General features: G+C 49.6%; 1 pseudogene; it reads right to left on the reverse strand.

The window, feature by feature from the left end:
• Positions 1 to 2,196: 2,196 nt before the first annotated feature.
• LOC140699152 (zinc finger protein 532-like) lies at positions 2,197 to 21,815 on the reverse strand (annotated as a pseudogene).
• Positions 21,816 to 21,927: the final 112 nt, after the last annotated feature.

Raw genomic sequence — 21,927 nt, forward strand, 5'->3', positions numbered from 1 at the left:
AAGGCTCTCCTTGCTCCACCAGTACAGAAACAGACCTGCCCCCGTATCCCAACACAGTTGACATGAGTCACACATGATCATGGCACGTGCTGCCACCAGGTCACACTAGTGTCTCACAAACAAGCCACCTCATGTAGCAACCATGCCCCACATAATGGACTGTGTCAAGCTGCCATGACCTCAGGCAGCACCTAAAGGCCCTGACATTGCCAAGGACTGCCATCGCAGGAGCCAGAAAATTTCCCCGCAGGGCAATGGCCCCGGCCCCAATTCCAAAAATGGATTAATGGCTTCCTTCTGCCCTGCTGGCCTAGAGCAGAGCAAGCAGGTCCGCAGTGGCTTTCCTGTGCCAGGGGGCTTCGTTATGCAGGGGCTTTTGATGACTGATGACAGGCAGCTCAGTGCCAGTCTGGCTGCCTAGGCTCTGCCTCCTGTTCTCCATCCCTCCTGGCTTTTACTTCTTCCAAGTACATTAGGGGGTCTCTGGAAGGGGGAATTGGAGAATGTTCCTAAACTCCATGCCTTCTGACACAGCTGGCTGAGGAGCTCAGAAGGAGTCATTCTTAAACCATGAACAGCTCCTCCAGGGTGGCCTCCAGATGGAACTTTGCATTCTTGCCTTGGCCAACTGTGTGTACTTGCACCTGAGAGCAGTCAGACACGCCAAGCCCTGGCTCTGCAGCCTGGACAATTCTGAGTCCTCCCTCCTCTACGGGCCCTGAGGGTCATCACAGTCCCAGGGCTGGGCACAATGATCCCCTGAGCTGGAAGCTGGGCAGGAGGAGGGAGTTCCCCTTCCATGCTATACCCAGAGCTGCAATGCTGACCTCAGGACCCAAGGCCCACTGACACCACTACCCACCACTGGGAAGCAGGCTTGGCCAGGTCTCTGCCTGGGGATTGCAGTGCGCCAAGCCCAGGCCTAGTCCCTCACCCCCCTCACACCCCTTGCCTGGCCTGTCCCATCATTCCTGCCTTCTCACACCTCCCAACGCCCAGTTTCTATGGGCTCCCTGGTCTTTCCCAACTTCCATAAAGGCTACTGCCAAGGAGCTCCCCAAAAACAACCACTGTCAGTCCCCTAAACCCACCCAACTTGCTGGGATTTCCCCATGCTGCTACCAGCTCCCACACACTCCCCATCCACGGGCCCCTTCCTCCTCTCCTCTGTCTCCTCTCCTTTCCTCTCCTGGTTCTCCCTCCATTGGTCTCATCCTGCTCATCTTGCACACACACCCCCAACACACCACTGCCCAGGCTCCTCCTCTGGCTCTCACCCCCTAGACCATCTGCCAGCTCGCAACACTTGGGCCACGGGAAACTCTGGGACTGTCCAGGGTTGGGCTGCCATCACCACAGATACCCACACAGTCCCACACATATACTGAGACATACACAGATATCCAGGGAAACAGGCAGACACTCTGTCGAATCTAACAGGCTGAGAGACAGTCATGCATGCACCAACACAAGCTAGGATGGCCCCACACACCACAATGCTCTCTTACAGTGACATCAACATGGTGCCAGGCACGTACCCAGCGACACACGCTGACAACACCCACCCACCCACATTCACCCACAGTTCACGTTGGGCCCCTTTGATCCTGCCCTGACAACTTGGTGAGACCAGGGCCCTGTCTGCTCCCTGACTCCTGCTGCTCTGAGCTGACAGTAAAGGCTAGCACTACCCTGCCTGAGGCCGAGCCAGGGTATAGATGTGCCTCTAGCCCTAAGTGTCCACTGAGGCTACAAGGCCCTGCCAGGGTACTGGAAACCCCGGGAGCAGCAGGAGCCCTTGGGAGCAAGGCGCTGCCCATGCACATCTCCCCCGCAGGGCCCCCCATTGGCCAGGGATGTGAAGTTGAAGAAGGGTAGGACTCAGGCTGCTTTTGGGGGTTCACGGTGTCCGCTGGTGATCGTCGACCTCAGCCGCTGAGCATCTCACACCCTTCTTAGGAGCACTACCTGCCAGTCCCTCAGCCCAGGGAACAACCAAGTTTGGAAACACGCGCCCCTGCACTGCTGGGGCCCTGCTCAGCCTTAGTCCTGCCGCCCACCACACTCACCGATGTGGATGATGACTGCATCAGAACCTTCTTGTCCCCAGACATGCAGCTTATCCACCCAGGCTCAGAGGAGTAACACTCACCGATGTGGATGATGACTGCATCAGAACCTTCTTGTCCCCAGACATGCAGCTTATCCACCCAGGCTCAGAGGAGTAACTTGCCCAAGGCACCTGGTGAGTTGCCAGTAGACCCAGAATTCAATCCTCTTGGTTTGCTCTTCACTACACAAAGATGTAGTCACAGAAATTAAAGTGGGTCAATAAATCCTTCATTTGAAGAGTTTAGCCAAAACAGGTGATTATTTTTTCTAAAAAGATCTTCAGATATACCAATTCTAGCTATATTTATTCAATATTTACCATATGTAGGCACTGTGCTCATCACCTGCATCTTACTAGAAGACGGTATACCCATTTTGCACTCGGGAAAGGATGTGCAAAGAGATAACCTGAGCCCATTAGGAATCTTAACTGGAACACTGCTGCAAGCCTGTAGTTTGCCACCAAACCTGCAGATGAACTGGCAAGACAAAGAAAACATGGTGGTCCGCTTGGAAACCAGTCATCATCACTTAGAGTTTTGTCATCCCGTAAAGCAGACCTCTCCTTTCTCTGTCATCTCACTTCTCATCCCAGCCAATAACTGGACTTGCATATTCCCTGGGGTGATGTCTGCTTAACGTAGAACCCCCATTGCCCAGCCCCAAACCTTGAAAATATACCATCAAACACACTCCTTTAAGCAAGCTCCAAAACCAGATGAGATACTGTACCATGAAAGACTGCCTTCCTCCCTCCCTCCTCAGCATGCAGCTCTGTACCCAGGATTTCTAAGCTAATTCAGCCCAGGCCTGCATGAAGGCTGCCACTTGCAAGAGGGAGTAAGACCCAGCTTGGGGGTTTCTCTGCAGGCTTTGGCACATCAGACCAGGGCTCCTGAGAACACAAGGAGGAAGCCAATCCCAGTACTGGCATCAACCTCCCCCAGGGAGGGGTTAGTATCTTAAAAAGAGCCAAGCTCTATGCCCTGTATCTTCAGTTCCAAGCTGGGCTCTACCCAGTGGCTCCAAAGAACCCGCATCTGCCAGAATGTGAGCTCAGAGAATCCCACTGCTGTTTTCCTCTCTTAACCCAGTGGGTTTTTCTTTAAAAATAAAAATAAAAACCACGTATTTATTCCTTATTTCATGCTTTCCTTCAGTCACTGCCTTTGGTCTTCCGTTGTACATTAATTGTCCATCTCTTCTTTGCCTTCTGTACCCCTTCTTCTCAGCCTCTTTCATCTCATTTTTACTACTTCTCAGCATGTTTATTTGATTTCATCTTCTTTTATATGACTGTACTTTTTACTTTACTTTTACTCTGGTTAGCCTCATGGGTTGTTACTTTTCAATTTCCCAGGCCAGCAATCTTTTGCAGCCCTCATTCCATTTTTCAAGGCTTCTATTCATTTAGCCTTCAATTTTCTCCACCTTGGGGGTTGGGCAAGTGAAACTGAAGGTTCCCTCCCTGCACTTGCCTTGCAGCAGCCACCAAGGCAGGACCCACTGTAGGCTCCAACCCCCTGGCCACAACCCGCCTCCCCAGGTACTCTTTCTAATTCATTGCCAATGGAACAGAGAATGGATCTGACTCTATGTTGGATCTTTCTTTTTGTTGTAACCACTGTGCCCTGCTTTCTAGGCTCAGTCTTGCTGGCTCTGCAGCTTTTGTGAAACAATGTTGCCTTTAGGCTAAAATAGACAGGAGAGCCTATTCTCAGGGCTCTGACCTTTAAGGATGTTAGCACTTGTGCACTTATGTGGGGATGGCAAGTTGCAAAATAACCTTTGTTTTCTTAGAAGTTTGCAGGGACACCATGAACTGGCCCACATGGATGGCTGCAGGAACAAACAATGCCTGCAGCATGAAGTTTGCAAAAACCAACAACACCCCCTCCTTTTTTTTCCTTTCGTTTTTTTTTTGTTTTGTTTTGTTTGCTTAAAAGGAACCTGTATTCTGACTATAGCAGGATGGTTCTCCAAGACATTAGTCGACCATTCCTCCCTGTCTGCTGGCCTTCTGATTAAAGTCGCTATTTCTTGCCCCAAAAGCTCATCTCCCAATTTATTGGCCTGTCATGTGCCTAGCAGAATGAGTTTGGACTGGGGAACAGGTGAGGAGGCTTCCATTTGTTGGAGCCACACAACACAGGAAAATGAGGAGGAAGGAAATCACACACAATGTATCCTCCTAGACAGGAGCACCTCCTTTCTGCAGGGCAAGGGCCCCTCTTTATCCCCATTCTATGCTCAGGAAACTGGGGCCCATTCAGAGTGTGCAGGGTGGTAAACTACAATAATCAGAAATGTTACCTGTGTGAGAAATTGCTTCCTCCACAAAAAAATTTTAGAACCTCAGGGATCTGGTCCCTGGACCCAGATACCCCTGACATGGTAGTTGGCAGGAACAAACACCAGCTCAAGCCCACCTGTGGCTCTCATGCTGACATCCAGGGCTCCCCTTGGCCCCATGGAGTCCAGCAAGGTCCATCCTTTCCATATGTTCTTCGGAAAAGCAGAAAAGACAAGCTGGAATTTGCAAAGAGGCATTACCAATTACCAAAGGTGAGCAAAAATGAGGGTTCCATTACCAGGAAGAACCCTGAGCTGTCATCTCAGTCCCAGGCCTCCTGGGGCAGCCTGTGTCCCAACTTCCTCCTAGAGCAGTGGTCCTCCAGGTGTGTGTGTCCCCCAGCCTGGGTACACAGTCCTTCAGAGGAGGTCCTGGCTTCCAGGGCTCTAGCCCCACCCCACTTCCCTCAGGCTTGAACTTCAGTGCTCCAAGTCCGCTGTGTGCAAGGAAAGGGTTCTGCTGCTGAGAGGCTAAAGTTTGAAGACCTCTGCCCTGATCAGTCTCTCCGGAGCCCAAAAGCTGGCCCAGGCCCTTCCCAGGTTGCATGCTGGGATCCCTGCTTCCCCAATACAAGGCCTGAGGAGGCTTCTCCTTTCTCTCCCTGGCCCGTGGGCCCTGCAACTCTGGCCATTTTGCACTGAGGGAGCTCCCAATTCCCCCAGGAAGGGCAAGTAGAAGGGAACCAAACCTCAGGCTATCTTTTCCCAGAGCAGAACTCAGGCCTCCACACCCTGATCAGTCATTGTCCAGGCTCTACACCCAGGACGTGGAGCACCACAGAGGCCTCCAGTCCTTCCCACAACTGCCCAGAGATCTTCCCGCCACTGCCATGTGTTCAGTAGGTCCCTGCAGTGGGCTCCACACAGGCTGGGATGAGGCCATGAGCTGACTAAAGAAAGAAAGTGCACATCCCAAACTGAGAGAACAGCAGAAGTAAAAGCATGGAGGCAGAAGCATGTAAACAAACACAGAGGGGAGGGGAGCAAGATGTGAAGGAGAAGTTTGTAAAGGGGCCAGGATGGAACTTGCCAGAATGGTCTTGGTGGGAGAATGCTGAAGCCAGTCTCACTAGTTTTCAGACATGTCTCTACAGAGCAGGAGCCTAAGATGGCCCTGGGCAGCCAGAGACATGTCAACCATTGTGTCTTCAGTGGGCATCAGTTAGCCAGAGGGCCACTGATTCACAATAGAGAGTCAAAATTGAGGTCAAGCCACTTGTCCCTTGGCCACCAGAGAGCTCTCAGGAGGCTTACCCACCCTGACTCTGCACACCACACTCTGTGCCAGTCATATGTCTTCTGCCCTCATTAGGGATGGGGCCACAGCTGTCCACAAATGAGGTGCGGCCCCAGGTCTCACTGGACCCCAGACTCACATCTGCTCCACATCGGTGGTGGGATACCCAAGTGCCACCCTTCCCATGGAGCTACGAGCTACAAAGTGGAGAGCCCAGACACTCTGTGAAATGAATGTGAGAGGCTCAGCCCTTCCCACCTCATCCCATCCTTCGTCAGGTATAGCCTGGCCTGCAGCCTCTCAGAGCTGAACCACCACTTTCCCAGGAGGCAGGGAGCAGGGGACCTGCATCTGCCTTGAGCCCTAGCTCATCTGGCAGATAACTCCTTCCCCAGACCCAGGTCTCCAGCTCGGCATAAGCCCTAATGAATCAGATCACTCTGTTCATGGGCAGAGTTTTTCTTGCTTGTAAACCTTTTCTTTTATGTGGCAAATTAAATTTTGATTGATTTACTCTGTCTGGGTATAACAGCAATTTACCACCATGTAAACCCAAAGGATGAAGGCGCTACCTCCTGAGGATGCTTTGGAGGACCTGGCTACAATTGGTGCTTTTCCCCAAAGTGCCTCTGAGAGATTTCCTGTGTGTTAGCAGAGTGACAGGAACAGCATTTGTCTTTTAAACATTTGTCCCTTCAATCAGAGGGAGTGAGAAAGGGAAGCAAAGAGCATGAATCCAGGACAATGTCAGTGGTGGCCTGGACATGGAGGGGGAGGGAGATACAGAGAGGATATGAATGCATCTGGACTTGGAACCCAGGGACATGGGAGGAGCTGACTCCATGTGGGATGAGGAAGAAAGAGGGAACAGACAGAGCGCAGGTTCTGGTTTTAGCCCACTGGGAGATGGAGCTGCTGCATGGATGTGGGAGGGATGGGAAGTGAGCTCCAGAAGTCAGTTCGGGGCCAATTGAACATTAGACACATATGAGATTAGAATAAATCTGCTACATTTTCCTCATGAAATCATTGGGAGGAACTGATTACCTAGGAATCTTGACTGAGAATGAGGATCTACTTACCCCAATGGATAAAAACCCTATTGTTTCAGGGGAAGGTGACAGTTATACTGGGGTTGGAACTTGGGGAGAGGAGTTAGAGTACAGGAACATAGAGGCAGCTCTGACCTCCTAGCCAGGCCTCAGGCCCTCTCGAGTTTGCTCTGGAAATTAGAAACCCTCAGACCTCCGGACACTCTTGACCATCTCTCCTGTGTGGGGGTAGCTTTCTTCCGGCCACACAGACTGTGAGCATTGGCTTTCTCACACACACACATGCACATACACATGCACACAAAGACACACACATAGACACATGTGAACCACTGTACGTTGAATAAGGATGATGGGGTGGGATCAGAAGAGGAACAGACATGGAGGAGGAAAGTCAGAGGAAGATCAACTGGGTTGCAGGCATTGCCCACACGTGACATCACTCCCAATTTTCTAGGCGTTATTCCACTTACACCCGAGGCCATCCCTAGAAGTCCCTGCAAGACTCATTCCCACTGTGCAGCTGGGGAGACACACCGGCCTGGACAGACACCAGGACTTATCCAGGATGGAGAACAGGTAAGAATGAGGAGTTGAGTCTGGATGCCAGATAATCTCCTTACAGCTGCACACAGACCCACCCTGGGAGCTGTGGAGAGGGCAAGGCTGCTATAACTGTGGAAGATGCAGGTTTGTGTGGAGAAGGGGGTGAGCAGGCAGCAGCCCAGAGGGCTGTGTGTGCAGGTGTTTTCTGAGGAGTGGGGTCCAGGAAGTGACCCCAGGAAGTGACATCACATCCTCAACAGACCACAACAGAAATGGAACCTGGTTACCAAGCACCCACATTCCAGTGATGGCCCCAGAGCCAGCTCACTTGGCTGGAGACAGCTGAAGACACAGGATGTTCTCCTCTTGTTTCCTGGTCTCCCGGGGCTTCTCTGCCAGGAAACCCTGGACTGCAAGGTTCTTCAGTGGCTGTAGGCGTCTGCGGAACCCTCAACCCAGATGCCTCTGGCCTATTTTGAGGAGGTCACCTAAGGTAACGCAGGGTGGCCTGCAGAAGGCCAGTCTGGGACCAGCCTCCATTGGGGGCCCTCGCTGGGCAGGCCCACATTCCCTCATCTCCATGTCACTAAAGGGGGACTTGAGGGGAGGTGTCCCCGCTGGGCAGGAATGGCTTGTTGAATACTCAGTAACCTGGTGGTGTTGTCATGGCCACACCCAAGGACAGGGCTGATAAGGGGGAAAGAGGACTCCTGAGGGGCATCTTCTCTGTGTCAATGAGAATACAAGTCCCCCACTTTGTCAGCTTTTTTGTTCCTGAAGGAGGTCTGTGCAGTCAGTAGTGTATGTGTGTCAGGACTGGAGATGTCTTATGGGTCGGAGAACCACCAAGAGAAACAGAAAGGGCTCTGAAGTCTCTCCTTGGCCACTGGGCACTGTGTTTGCAGGATTCCACATAGGAGATGGGAGAGGACCTGGTCCATGGAGTCCCCCGCTCCACCTCCCTGCAGGAGGCACAGGTGCCCAATGACAACAGCAGAGCCCAGAATGGGCTGAGGGTGAGTGTGAATGAGGAGACTCCAGACCCAGGAAGCCCCAGGCCTCACAGCTGCCCCACTCCTCCCACAGGCTGCCTCCTAGATACCTGCTGGCCAAGGAATCTGATTCCCCATCTCCATCTGCCCTCACAGACCAGGGCCTGCCTTGGCCAGATGCAAGTCAATAACCACATATGAGTCCGAATCTCAGAGGCTTTGATAAAACTTCAGTTCATGTTAAGTCCAGAGTTTTTCTGCATTTCTCTACACATTGCCCTGTTTCTCCTCCATCCCCACGTGTCCACATTGACCTGAAGATCCTGAGCCCTCCCATCCAAGGCTCAGCCGCTGTGTTCTCATCCCTACAATGGGATGTTGTGACAGCAGTCACAGGGATGAAGTGGTGCATGCAGGGAGGGGTCGGCACTGCGGTGCTGACACAGGGATCTGAGACACTAATGCATTTCATCATCGCCCTTCGCCCCCTGTACTGGTGATGCCGAGAACCTTGAATCTGCTCAGGGCTCCCCTGTTCCACCTCAGGCACAAGAGCTTGAGGCTTAAGGATTCAGTCTGGTCTCCAGTGCCGAGCCTCTGGGGGGTCCCTAGTGCTGCATCTGACTCATGTCTCTCTTCCTTCCACCCCAGGGGGGAGCTGGACCATCAGGGAGTAGGGATGAGACCTACAGGTTGTGGAGCCTCCAGCGACACAGGCTGGAGAAACTGGTGGCAAAGCTGGTGCCTGCTGTCCTGAGTGGACACCTCTCCTATGTGAACATGTTTCTGGGCAGTTATCGAACTTCTGCCACCGCCCAGCAGGTGCTGGACCATCTCTTCCGAAGGTGAGCACTGTGTCTTCATGGGACTTTGGTGACTCGGCCACCTACCAGCAGTGCCATGAGGCATTGTTCCTCTACCTATTTAAGCCTCAGTTTGCTCCCCTGCACACTGGAGTCAAGAGATGTTCAGGCCCTAGGAGGGTAGGAACAGAGAGAGGCCATTCATGAAAAGTGCTTTCTGGGGACCTGGCTCATGGAAAGGGCAGTTGGTGGGGCTGTGGTTGTGCAAATTTGTCCTTGTCCTCCTGCCAAAGAGGAAGCGTCTGCCTCCTGTGTCACTGGGACTTTGGTCTTGGGTGGAACTGTTTTCCCATTTCAAAGGGGATTTGTGATGCCATTAGCTGTCCCTGTCCTGGGAGAGTGAGAGCAGGAATCCCTGGGAGGGACAAGTGGGGTCCCAGGCCCACTTAGATGTGCACTGTGGGGACAGGTGGGCTCACTCACTCATTCCTCAAATGTATAGGAAGGGCCCCCAGGGACAGGGGCTTTTCTAGGAACAACCATCATTTAATGCATAGAGCAGACATCAGCCCTGCCCTCCAAGGCTTCCATTCTCCCGGGACTCACACTGTCACACTAGACAGCGCATCCAGCTAGTGTGCTCAGGACAGTCCATGTGACGCCTTCCTGGTTTCCTCTAGATACGGATGCATCCTCCCTTATACTGAAGAGGATGGGGGACCACTGCACCAGCTGAAACAGTGAGTCTCTTGGATTGGAGGGGGAGGGACTCCTTCCCCAAATAGTGTGTGAAGCTCTGGGCTCTCTGGTTGGGCAGAGGTGGGGGGAATCCTGGATCCCACATATCTTGTGTGTGTGGCTTGAGAGCAGAAGTCCTAGGGCTTCCCCTGGAAAAGAGGAACGAGACCCAGAGAGCTGTGGATGGGACTGTGGCGCTGTGAGGGGCATCTGGGAGGTCAGAGGACAGAGTCAAAAGTGAAGAAAACCCACAAGCATCCCCTATCCGTCCCATCCCTGCCCACACGCCCTTTGGGAGACACAGAACACAAGGGGTGGAGAGCATCCTGCCCACCATCTAGTGGAGCCTCAATGGTGGGGACTTAGCTGGTGCTCAGGGGACCCAGGGAGCCTCGGGACAGCTGAGCGCATCCTGATGATGCTGAGTGGCAGGGGCAGAAGGAGACCCAGGCAGGGTCCCTGGACGATTCTGCAGCCAGCAGGTGCAGGAGGTGAAGGCTGAAGTGTGAGGAGGCCCATGGGCAGCCTAGGTGGCCGACACAGCCTGTCTGTTCCCTCCTGGCTCAGGCACTCATAGAGCAGCTCCCGTGTCCCTTAGAGGGCAGTGGCCAGAGCACACAGCCTGCCTGTCCTCACAGACGTGCCATCCAGTGGGGAGGGTCAGGGAGAGGGACATAGCAGTGTGACAGGTGTCCCTGAAGCGGTGGACAGGTGGTCACGCCATTGAGCCAGGGCTGTCCCTTCAGAAGGCTTGTAGCAGCCCCTCCTCTGTGTCCAAGCCCGCCTCTGCCCACACTGCCAGGTGAGATGGGACATGGAGCAGAGCCGGCCTCTGGATGGGCAGGAGCCAAAGGCAAAAAGGCCCAGGTCCCTGCAGGCCTACCCTGGGAGCGCAACATGGTAGGAAAGGCCAAGCCTCTGACTCTGGTGTCCCCGATGACCCCAGGGCCATGTCCTCCATCCTGGGCACCTGGCTGCTCCAGTACCCAGATGATTTCTACCAGCCTCCAGAATTTCCAGGCCTTAAGACCGTTGTCGCTTACATAGAGCTCAGCATGCCTGGCTCAGACCTGGAGCAGCAGGCCCACCTCCTCCTGGTACATCTGGAGCAACTGGAACTCCCAGAGGCAGACAGTGATGGTGAGGAGGATGCAGGGTGGGTGATGGGGTGGGTGGTGAGGGGAAGGCACTGGACCCCACAGAGCAGAGGCTGGAAAGACTCCCTGGGGGTGGAATCCTGGAGTGAGATTTGATTGAGTAGCAGTGAGGGCTCCCCTGGCTTTGGGAGACACGTGGAAAAGCAGTCCTATTGATGAGAGTTTCCCTTTTGTAGCTTCAGCACCAGCTCCAGAACCCACTGGGGAAACCCCTCTGGATGGAGAGCCAGCTCCAGCTCTCCCGCCTGTGATAGCGCCAAAGCCATAGCCAGAGCAGAGGGACACACTGTCAGTGTCAATCCAGCTCTACTGCCTGCCATCGCCTTCAGGGCCGGGATGCCCGCCGTTCCTGAGGTGTCTGTGATTTACAATTCCTGATTCTTCTCAGAGGTGGTAACATATTACTTGGTACCTGTTGTGTCTGGCTGAGTAATGGATGAAGAGAATGATCATCGTCTTTTGTTTAAATTTTACACGTTTAAAAATTAAAAATAAGGTCGGACATTGCGTTAAGGCACACTCCTGGATATGTTCCATGCAGGGGTATTTTGATTTGCAACAGTAGCACCCACTTGAGCTCAGGTGCACAGAAAGAGTCTTTCCAAAACATATAGATGCTGGAGAAGCTGCAGGAAGCTCCGAGCCTCAGGCCAGGTGTCCTGGGAGGTGCTCACAGGTCCTCCCGTCCCTCAGGCTGCCCAAGCAGTGACCCACTGCCCCGCCCATGTCCAGTTCCCAGGACTGGCATTCTTGCATTCAGCTTCTGCAGGTGAAGGACCGCTGCCTTTCCCCCAGAACCAGAAATACGTGGTAGGGGGGCCCCAACGATGTCCATCAGAGTAAAGTCCAGTGATCCCGTGATCGGAGATGACTGAGTGAGGCCACAGTCAGCAACCTCTCTTCTCTGCCTGAAGATGGATGCCCCCATGCACACAATATAAGTCCTCACAGGGAGGAGATTCTGAGCTGTTCCTGGAGCGGGGAAGACAGAAGCCCCTGATTCAACTGGGAGCAGACAAAGGAGAGATGAGAGGACCCAGGGGAAGGGCCACCTGGGCTGAGGCTTGATATTCATGCTTACTAGCACAGGCTCAGTGTCGGTTTGTAGGGCTTGGCCAGAAATCATCACACCCAAGTGTGAAGGCAAAACCAAATTCACCTCAACAAAACGCCTTCATTACACAATCCCCGACACCCCTTGTCCACTTCAAGGTTTTGGAAGCTTGAGATACTGTGTAGTTCGTGATGGACCTGGGGTTCACTCACATACTTCCAAGTTCGTGGAAAACCACATAAAACACCTGTCAGACTTCTGATTCTGCTACGGGCCCCACCTGGTAAGACCTCGAAGGAGATGCTCCAATGTCAGCCAGTCATGGGAAACTTGCGGTTCAGCTGTGAGGATCTGTAGTCAGGCTGCACAGGCTGTCCAATCCCCTTGCAAGTCATCCACCTATGCATTCTGTGGTTTGGCTTTGAGAAATTCTTCAACCCATCAAGCCCCGGGGTCCATACTGTCCATTGCAGGTAAAAACTGTGTGTTTCTGCTTTGCAGACCTGGCAAACAACAAACTAGCCCTTTTGCTTCAAGACACCCTGATTCTTTTCTGGGATTTGATTCTAATTTTAGGGTGGCATCAGAAACAGTGCAAAACTTCTGTAGATTAAGGACGTCCCAATCTTGATTGAGTATTTACTGTCTGTCAAGCACTGAGCAGAGAGCAGACTGAGAACTGATTGAGGAGCTTCCTGGTCTGGGAGAAGCTCTGAATCCACAGAAGGAGAGAAGACATGCTGAGAAGTGCCTGCCATCCTAGGAAAGTGGACAGGGCTCATGCTCGGGAAGTTCAGGGAGGGATCCTAGATCTAGAAGCTGCCTGGGGAGGACAGGACTGGGCTCCGCTTTCAGAGATGAAGAAGACATGGTTGTGGAGGAAGCTGGCAGCAGGAGCAATGGAAGCAGGTCCTTTAAGGGCAAGGGATCAGAAGGAACATGACACAGCCCTGAAAGCCAAGTTTTCTAACATTTTCAGTGGAGACGATCATTACACCTGGAAAGTGAAAAAGTGACAGCTAATACAGGGTCATCTCATTTTTTTCAACTTTGACATCATTTTCGATGAAATGAGACACAGATGCTGTGTGATACATTTCAAAACTGCATTGACATTTTATTGTTAATGTGAACAGCAAAGGGCCATGTGTGTCTTTGTTTGGATAGACTCACTTCTCTGCACCAGACACACAGGCCTGGTATGTGGACAAGTGACTCCAGCAAGTTCCCATTCTCTCCCTGCAGGTCCTGTGAGGCATCGACCTCCTGTCTGTTCTCTGCTGTGGACGGGGCCCAGCTCAGGGGCTCCATCAACACTCCCTGAGACCCTGCCCTTGGGAAGTGACCGGTCATGTCACGATCAAGATGAGGACTTGCACTAGAAGGCACAGACAAGACTTTGATCTTATGGAATTGGCGTTCTCCTAACAGCAAGATGGATGTTGTGTGTGTGTGAATGTTGCCTGTTTGTCTGACATCCATGGAGCCAGCAGCCCCCATGCCATTCCTCATACAGCCACCAGAGAGAGGTGTGTCACTGCTTCTGAGAAACATGCTGCTCCATTCCAAAGTGGTCCTTACCAGTCTAGCCTCCCTCAGAACATGTTTTAGAAACTGAGGCTTTGCTTAAGGTATAGAGATTTGCTTTTCTTCTTCCATCTCGTTTGGGATCTAACGTAGATACACACCAATTCACACATAGAAGGTGAGCCACTGCGTGGAAGTTGTCCCTTGGGATACATAGACATGTCTCATTCTGTGTCCAGCCCCCTCCTGTGTCGACCTCTGTCCCTTCCTCTCTCCTCCAGCCATCTGTACATATCGATCTCAATAAAACACTTTGACAATCTGTGTAATATTGTAGAGATATATTAAATTAGGTTGTCTTGTGTGTGTGTGATATGGATCATTGACTGCAAGTGATCTGCTCACAGGACAGTGGGATTGTCCCTGAATCCCTAGGAGAGAATTGAAAGGGGGCAGTAGGTCTCAGTGGGAGTCACTCACCAGGAAAGATCTCCTGCTCAGCACAGCCAAGGTGGGTCCACGCTGTCTCCCATCCTCACAGCACTGAGTCTGCTTTCCCCTGGGGCGCTCTGCTAAAACCCTGTGTATCCTGAATGAGCATCAGGGTCAGAATAAAGAACAGTGTTTATAGGAACTGTCGGAGAAGGACAGGTTATTTCAATTACCTGGGCCTCTACATACAACAGCTTTCCCTGTGTTGTGTTTTAATGAACACTCAGCCACCTGGGAGCAGAGTCTATGCCTTGGTTTCAAGTATATTTCAGGTCTCTAGCCCAGCACTTGGCCAAGAAGATGCGCTCGTATTGCTAAATGAGCACATTTGGGAGGGATGGTATGACAGGTTTGCAAATGTATTTGAAATGGGGGCTCTCCTGGAGCTGTCCTGACAGATCATCATAAATATGCACCTTCTTCACCCGCCTGGGCCATCACCCCTATGACCTACCCATAGCGCCCCTCAGCCAGGACCCACCTGATCCCAGGTGTCTCCCAGGTCACATCTCACCTTCTGCTCTTGCTTCTGTTCTCACTTTGGCCCCCTTGATTGTCCCTTAGGTCTCAGAGGACACCTCTGAGTCCCTCAGGGATCCAGTATCAGAATATTAGATCCTATGGTCGTAAAGTTCCTTGCTGGGACTAAGTTAACAAATCAAGAACCACATGGAGAAACGCAGCTCTGCATGACTGTCATAATGGGTGTTTGTCTTCAGCTTCTTCAGGGGTCGGGTGATGCCACCTCTGGGAGGTCTGAACTCTAGAATGGGTTCTTCCAACTTCTGCTTAGAGCTTTTAACCTTGGCATCTTCTTTTATTTCCATTTCCTCCTCATTGGTGGCTTCTGTCTTTTCTTTCAAATCAGGATCCTTAATACCGTTTTGAGTTGGATGTGTTTCTCCAGCATCAGTCGTTTCATGAAGGCACTCCTGGAGTCTCAGCAGTGGAAGCAGGTGTAAACTTTCCTGATGCCTTTGTGTTTGATTCAGTTGTGATGGCAGAGGCTGAGGGATGAGCTGAGAGATTTTTCACTCTGGAGACGGGTGATTCTTCATTTGCTTCCCATGCTCCTTCCTCTCGTGGGAAATGTAAACATCTCTCTGTGTGAACAGGTGGTCACACCCCCAACACATTCACCCAGGACTGGCCACTTTTTTTGTTTCCATTGACTTCTTCACAGGTGATGGGGATTTCTTTTGCAATTTCCCTTTCCCATTCATGGATCTGGTGTCTGTTTTGATTTGCTGAATTTTGAGTTCTAGGCTTAATGCTCAAAGGCAAGTCTATACCCAAGTTTGGAGGCCCTTCCATGCTTTTCAGTGTTCCACGCATAGACTTGATATGGTCCATCATGAGTTGCTTCTGTGCATATAAAAGAGAACAGTCTGGACACTTGAAAACAGGCACCTTCTGGTTTTCAATGTGCTGGTCAAAGTGGCCATACAGCAGGGTTTGCAGGGTGAATACAGTGTCGCACATGGAACACTTATATATTATTCTTGGCTCTCTGATCCTGATGCCGGGGTGCTGTGTCTACACATGAGAATGTGCACTTGGGGCAGACTTAAATGCCACTGGAGAGACAGGACACTTGTAGAAGACTTCATAGTGAGAAACTTGAGTGTGAGACTTCAGCGTGGCCATGTCAGAGGAGACAACATTGCAATATGAACATCGAAAACCAACTCTCACATGTAGTGTAGACAGTTCTTGGTGACGTGGGTCTGGAAGTGCACCAAGCTGCAGATGGCCCTGCACTCGGGGCAGGCGCAGGGAGATTTGTGCTGATGGATTCTCTGGTGGGAGGTGGAGCTGCACTGGTTAGGAAGCAGCATCTGGCAGACAGTGCAAGTCTTTTGTCCACTCATGTCTGCAGCCTGCTGGACGTGGGAAGCCAGCCATGTCTCATCCTGGAAAACTTCATTACACTGCAAACATTTCAGACTATGCTACAGAGCTTGGATGGGTCTTCATCCCGAGGCATAGCTGGAAGGATGGCTGTGCTCGAAGGGGCTGATGTGACTGTTCCAGTTATGCCAGACTGAATTTATGTTACAGTGTGTACGTCGGCCCCACGGAGCTCAGGAGAGTGGGAGATGAAACAGGATACTGCTTGATGAAGAAATGATCATTTGATCTCCTGGGACTGGCTTCACCATCAAGTGGGAGCCTTGCATCACCACTCCCTTCTTCTTGTGCCCATGGGCATGGGACAAGAGGCTGCACTTGTTGTCAATAATGAGGTTCCTACTACAGTGGTTGCATGTTAGTTCAATGCACACACTGCATCTGTCTTAGTGTTGGCTCAGGCTCTTTTCAGGGCAAAGGAGTCCCCGTACCCCAAGCACTTGTACCCACGGGTTTATAATGTGATGTACATGTTGGCAGGAGGACTGAGCTTGGGGTTGTAAGCTGGTACTGGGCTGATGCTGTGCAGCATCTTGGTGAAAGCTTCCACCACAGAACTCTGCAGGGAGGACACCGCCTGGACCCGTGACACCTTTTAGGGTGACTGCGAGGCCACGACATTGATTATTGCCTGCTTTATTTGCTGCTGAGGTGTGGTGCACACTTGGCAGAGCTCATAGGTGGTCTGGGAGCCCTGAGGCAGAAGTTTAAGTTGGCAAGGTGCAGAGTCTTTGGCACAAGTTTCGCATTGGCCAGGCTGGAGCCCGGCACCACAATGGCTTGCTGATGGATGGCATTTGCTGTTCAATGATCATGCTGCTGGTGCTCTGAATGGAGGCAGCAGATATGGCCACGTCTTTGACCATTGTGTTGTTGGTGAGCTTCACATCAATGACTTGTGAGCCAGCCATCTTCACAGCTGACACCAGGAGGAAGGCGGTCACCACAGGCTTGATCGTGACCTCTTTGGGCATCAGCTCAGCAGGGGCAACAGCGTTGGTGATGACCACTGACTGCACAGGTGTCATGAGGCCGGAAGGAAAGGACTGTGGCTGAGGCTGGAGACGACAGAAGTGACATCACAGAAACCACCATGGACCCTGTCTGCTCTGAAGGCTTTTTTCCAGCATCAAGATTGACTCCAGGCAACACCCTCATCACCGTCCTCTTGATTTCCCCAGAAGATGTCTTGATGGTTTTGGTGTGGACTTTGGGGATTGCTGTCATTGACCCTGTGGGAGAGAAGGGCGATCCTTCACTACTGTTCTCACTGGAGATGCTCTAGAAACTATCTGGCTGCTTAAGGGATGCTTTTTTCATCCCTTTAATGAGATTCTGGGATTCAGGAGACTTTTCAGTGGCTTTAGGGCTGTCATTTACTTCTTTGAGTAACAGGACTCCCAGGAATTGGTCACTGGTTCTTTAGAGGAGTTGGAAGTGGCCTTTTTAGCACTGAGGGCTGTGATCACAGCTATACAGGAGGAAAACCTGGAGGATGGCTTGGTCCCTGATGGTGCCACACCACCAAGGGAGCTGTCATTCTTCTCAGAGCTCAGCTTCCCCTCGTGGACCCTGTTTTCAAGCACGTCTTCAAAGCTTTTTTCAATCTATCATCCATTTTTCTGACTTTAAAAGGTTCATAAACAATTAGATTTCTAAAATTTATTTCCATTTCTCTCTTAACAACTTTGTTTTTATCTAGATTGCTTCATGTAGAGATTCCAGTTTTTCTTAAGATGTTTCCTTTCATTAATTAGCAAGAAGCAGCCAGACTATGTATAAACTTACTGTTACAAGGAAAATACTTGGCCTGTCTAAAACCTGTTCTATTTCAACATATTTTAAAAATGACTTAAAAGTTCATAAAGAATAAAAGGAAAAGGTCTTCTAAGGATGCTCACCTGTAATTAAAAACACAAAAGAAAATGCATTGCCAGAAGAGGAGGAGGAACAGGGAAGTTTCTGACTTGATTTTTGTTGATGGTGCAGTAGACGAAAGAGTACATGTTGCCCCTCTTAGGAAATGTGCAGCCAGCTCCCTCTCTTCCTCTTCTTTATTCCTGTCAAGGAATTTTTGGAATTATAAATAAGCAAAATGATGATATGAATAGAATTTCAGAAAATATCTAACAAATGCATTGCTAACATAACCATGTGCTAAGGTATACGGTATTAATCCCCCACATTCTAAGTGACCCTTCCCACCAAAACCACCACAGGCCCCCAGATGGGAGGCAGAGCACAAGTTACTCCTACTGAGTTAACAAGCCTTGCAGCTAAAATACTGAGAGATCTGTCAATCTTTAAATGTCTGTGTTTCTAAAATATACTGAAAAGTGGAGAATATGCTGTAAGGGCAATAGCTACAGTCACTGCAGAGGGAAAGGAAAGCCAGATCTAAGAATGTCTTTGACCAATTTCTAGGGAAGGGGCTGAGACCACAGCAGTGGGGAGAGAGGGGCCGAGGGGTCCGTGCGGGCTGCTCAGTGGAGAAGCGCACGCCCATCACACAGGATAAGGGACCAGATCCGGGGTTCTGAGTGAAAGCCTCTCAATAAGGCAAGCCCATCCTCTGTCCCCACGCCGCAGACCCAACATCGTGAGTGGCTGCTGTGCGGGAGAGGGAGTCACAGCATTTATTTCTAAGCAGCCTGCAGCAGGTACAAACAGAAAAGGTGGGAAACAGCGTGGCCTATTTGGGAAATTTAGAAAGTGCCAAAGGGGTCTGGCAGAGTTAAAATTTGGAGAATGTAATTTTAAGTTTGGGGTCTTGCAGCCGTAAAGTCACCATTCCCTAAATGGTGGTAAGTCAAGAAAGACTGGTGAGAGGAGTTATGGGATCAGATGTGCTCTTAAGGAAGCTACTGGTGGCGGAGGCATGCAGGACTTCAGGACGGGGAGTCATGAGAGGAGCAAGGACAGGAAGGGCAGAGAGGAGACTGAGCCCTGCAGGACATCAGGTGTGTGGGGGCTGATGGGAAATGACACTGTTGTCTGCCAGGCTTCCAGGCAGGCTGCCCTCACCACAGAGCAGCACTTACTGTACAGAATCACCTGCTGTTCTGTTTCTTTCCCATTTAAGCCTCAGGTAAACCAATCTCCTTTACATTTTGTTCTATCAGCTAGCTTTTTGAGGTTAGTCATAATCATCCCCAAGGCAACAAGACATCTTACTTTCTATGAATTCACATCACTTCGCACAACCTAAGGACCTTATGATCTCTTTAGAGACAAGAGAGACATAGATGAATAGGAATTTATTAACATAGGAAAGACGGCCCAAAATAAATCACATTTGATAATAACTCAATTAATTTTAAGAACCATTATTTAAGAAAGACCATGACTGAAATTTGGGTGTGTGCACAACACAATATCTAAAAATCTTTAAATAGCATGCCCATCAGGGTTTTTTGGGGGGGGGTGCTACTGAATGAACATCTTCTTCTTTCCATTTGCTTGGCATGTGTTTCTCATTTTCCCTTAAAAATCTCTGGATTTAAAGGAAATAAGAAAAAGGGCTGAGCTGAAAAGATTATATACTGGAAGGGGAATAAAGATCTTGCAGGGCCTCCAAAGTCATAATAAAAACTCTGGCCTTGATCCTGAAAGTGCTGGTGCCAACAAGGGCCACAGCAAAGTGGGCAAGTGTGCATTTGACTACAGTGTACAATATACTTGACTACAATATAAATATGGAAGAGATGGGCAAGAAAGATTCAGAAAAATACACAGGACTCTAGACAAATTGATACGGGGGAAAGCAAGGCAATGCAGAAAAGTCAATGGCAAAAATGAAGAAATGTGAGTAGGTTTATAGATGCCCTTCAGATCATGGTTTTTACTTCTAGTCCTCCAGCCTCAGAGAAGAAAAACTAACCACCCCACTATACAATAGACCTCCCTCCACTGTTTCTTGCAACCTGAATGCCCCTGGCAGTTAAGTGGGAAGAACCCTCCCTTTTATTTTAAAATCTGGCCCTTCTACTGAGCTTGTCTGTTAAAAAATATTCATGTGTTCCCCTTTTTAAAGGAGACCATCCCAATAGCCAGAACCTGTCCACTTCTGTGCTGATTCAGCCCAAATGTCTAGACACTCACATATTTCTCACAGTTAAATCATGATGATCTAAATCTCACGTAGTAATCCCATTTCCCTGGCCAGTGGGTAGATCAAACAAAAGCAAGTGAGCCAATCTTGGCCAAGGTGAGGGGAAGCCTACTTTTTGCAGTGGGTGTGCAGGGGTCCTAGGGGAAAGAAACCATTGCTCTTACAAATAAACATACGAGAAGAGGCCACCTTCTTCCACTGGACATTAGTTAAGTAGACAAGTCACGTAGCTAGAGTCAGCACAGGGCCGTGAAGACAGCTAGCAAAAGACAAGATGACATGCAGGGGACAGCAGAGTGTAAAGACAGAAATTGAGTCTTTGATGCTCTCACTGAGGCTGGATTTTTGCACCTGAAGCCAGTTGGGCACAGGTTGTAGATGACGTTCTCTTTGACTTCAACCAATGGCACAGTAAATCCATTCCTCCATTAGCCTGGGAGTTTCCTCATTAAACCCAATATATTCTTACTTTGACATGTATCTTCTAAATTTCACCAAATGTGAGGGGGTAAGAAAAAATCATAAGTTAATTAGGTAATAATATGAAGCTGTCACAATGGAATCTTTTTAAGACACATAAAACAACACTGAACTATTAGTGGACTCTCTTGGCAGAGACAGCCAAGAAGTAGTGCTGTGTATGAGGCCACAATGCAATCCTCCATGTGCCAGCATGCTGAACAGCTGAAAATATTTAAACCAAAAACTGTAACAGTACATTAAAACACACACACACACACAGAGACACACAAAATCATCCAAGAAACCAACATCTCTGTTAGTCATCTTTCCTTCAAAACTGCTAAACATCAATAAATGACGCTAGGAAAATAGAATATAAACACACGTCAACAAAAAATAACACAAATGGAAGAGGACCTTAATATAAGAACCAAACCATAAATCCCTTAGGAGAAAACACAGAACTAAATCTTTGTGACCTTGGGTTAGGAAATGGTTTCTTAGGCACAACAACAAAACCACAAGTGACAAAATAAAAAATAGGTAAGTTGGACTTCATCAAACTTAAAGCTTTTGTGTTTCAAAAGACACCGTCAAAAAAATGAAGACAACTCACAGAATTTATCTGCAAATCACGTACTCGGTAAGAGTCAAGTCTCTTGAATATATAGAATTCTACAACTCAATCAAAAAATGACAACCCAGTTAAAAATATGGGCAAAAGTCTTTGAGAACTATTACTGTAATTTATGACAATAGCTCTCAGTTTATAAAGTGAGGCCAATAAAAGAATCCCCAAGTTTCAGAACTATAAAAACCTTTAGGGGTCATATTATTCAGCTGCTTCTCCTTACAGAGAACTAAAGAAAGGACCAGGAAAGGAAAGCAGACCTTGCCTGCATTGGACACATATCTTCCTCACTGCTAGGAAGCCTGTGAAGAACTCCCACAAGCACTAAAATATCAAAGCTTGTCTGCACTGAACTAGAGAGGACATAAAAATAGCAAGATTGTAACAATATATGAATTAAAATGTTTTGGAGGAAAAAGAACACATAGGTAATTTGAATACATCAAAATAAACACACCTGTCGAGGTCAAGTTCTTCATCATCTTTCTCCTCCTTCTGTTTCTCTTCTGTACCATCCATCTTCTCAGTTGATGCCCACCATATTTCTCCACTTGTTTCTTGCCTCTCTCCACTCTTATCATGCTGAGTGGTGGGAGCATATTTGATCAACTCATCTGTTTTACTTTCTGCCAACTGGGCTGCTCTCTCTCACTCAAGGAATAGCTGATAAAAATGATATTTGAAGATCACTGAGAGGCATCACCAACCAGCTGCATGTATATATGCAAATTTAAGGTTCAATTTGCTTTT

The sequence above is a fragment of the Vicugna pacos genome, chromosome 11 (genome assembly GCF_048564905.1).
Source record: "Vicugna pacos chromosome 11, VicPac4, whole genome shotgun sequence".
In the NCBI taxonomy this organism is placed as follows: Eukaryota; Metazoa; Chordata; class Mammalia; order Artiodactyla; family Camelidae; genus Vicugna; species Vicugna pacos.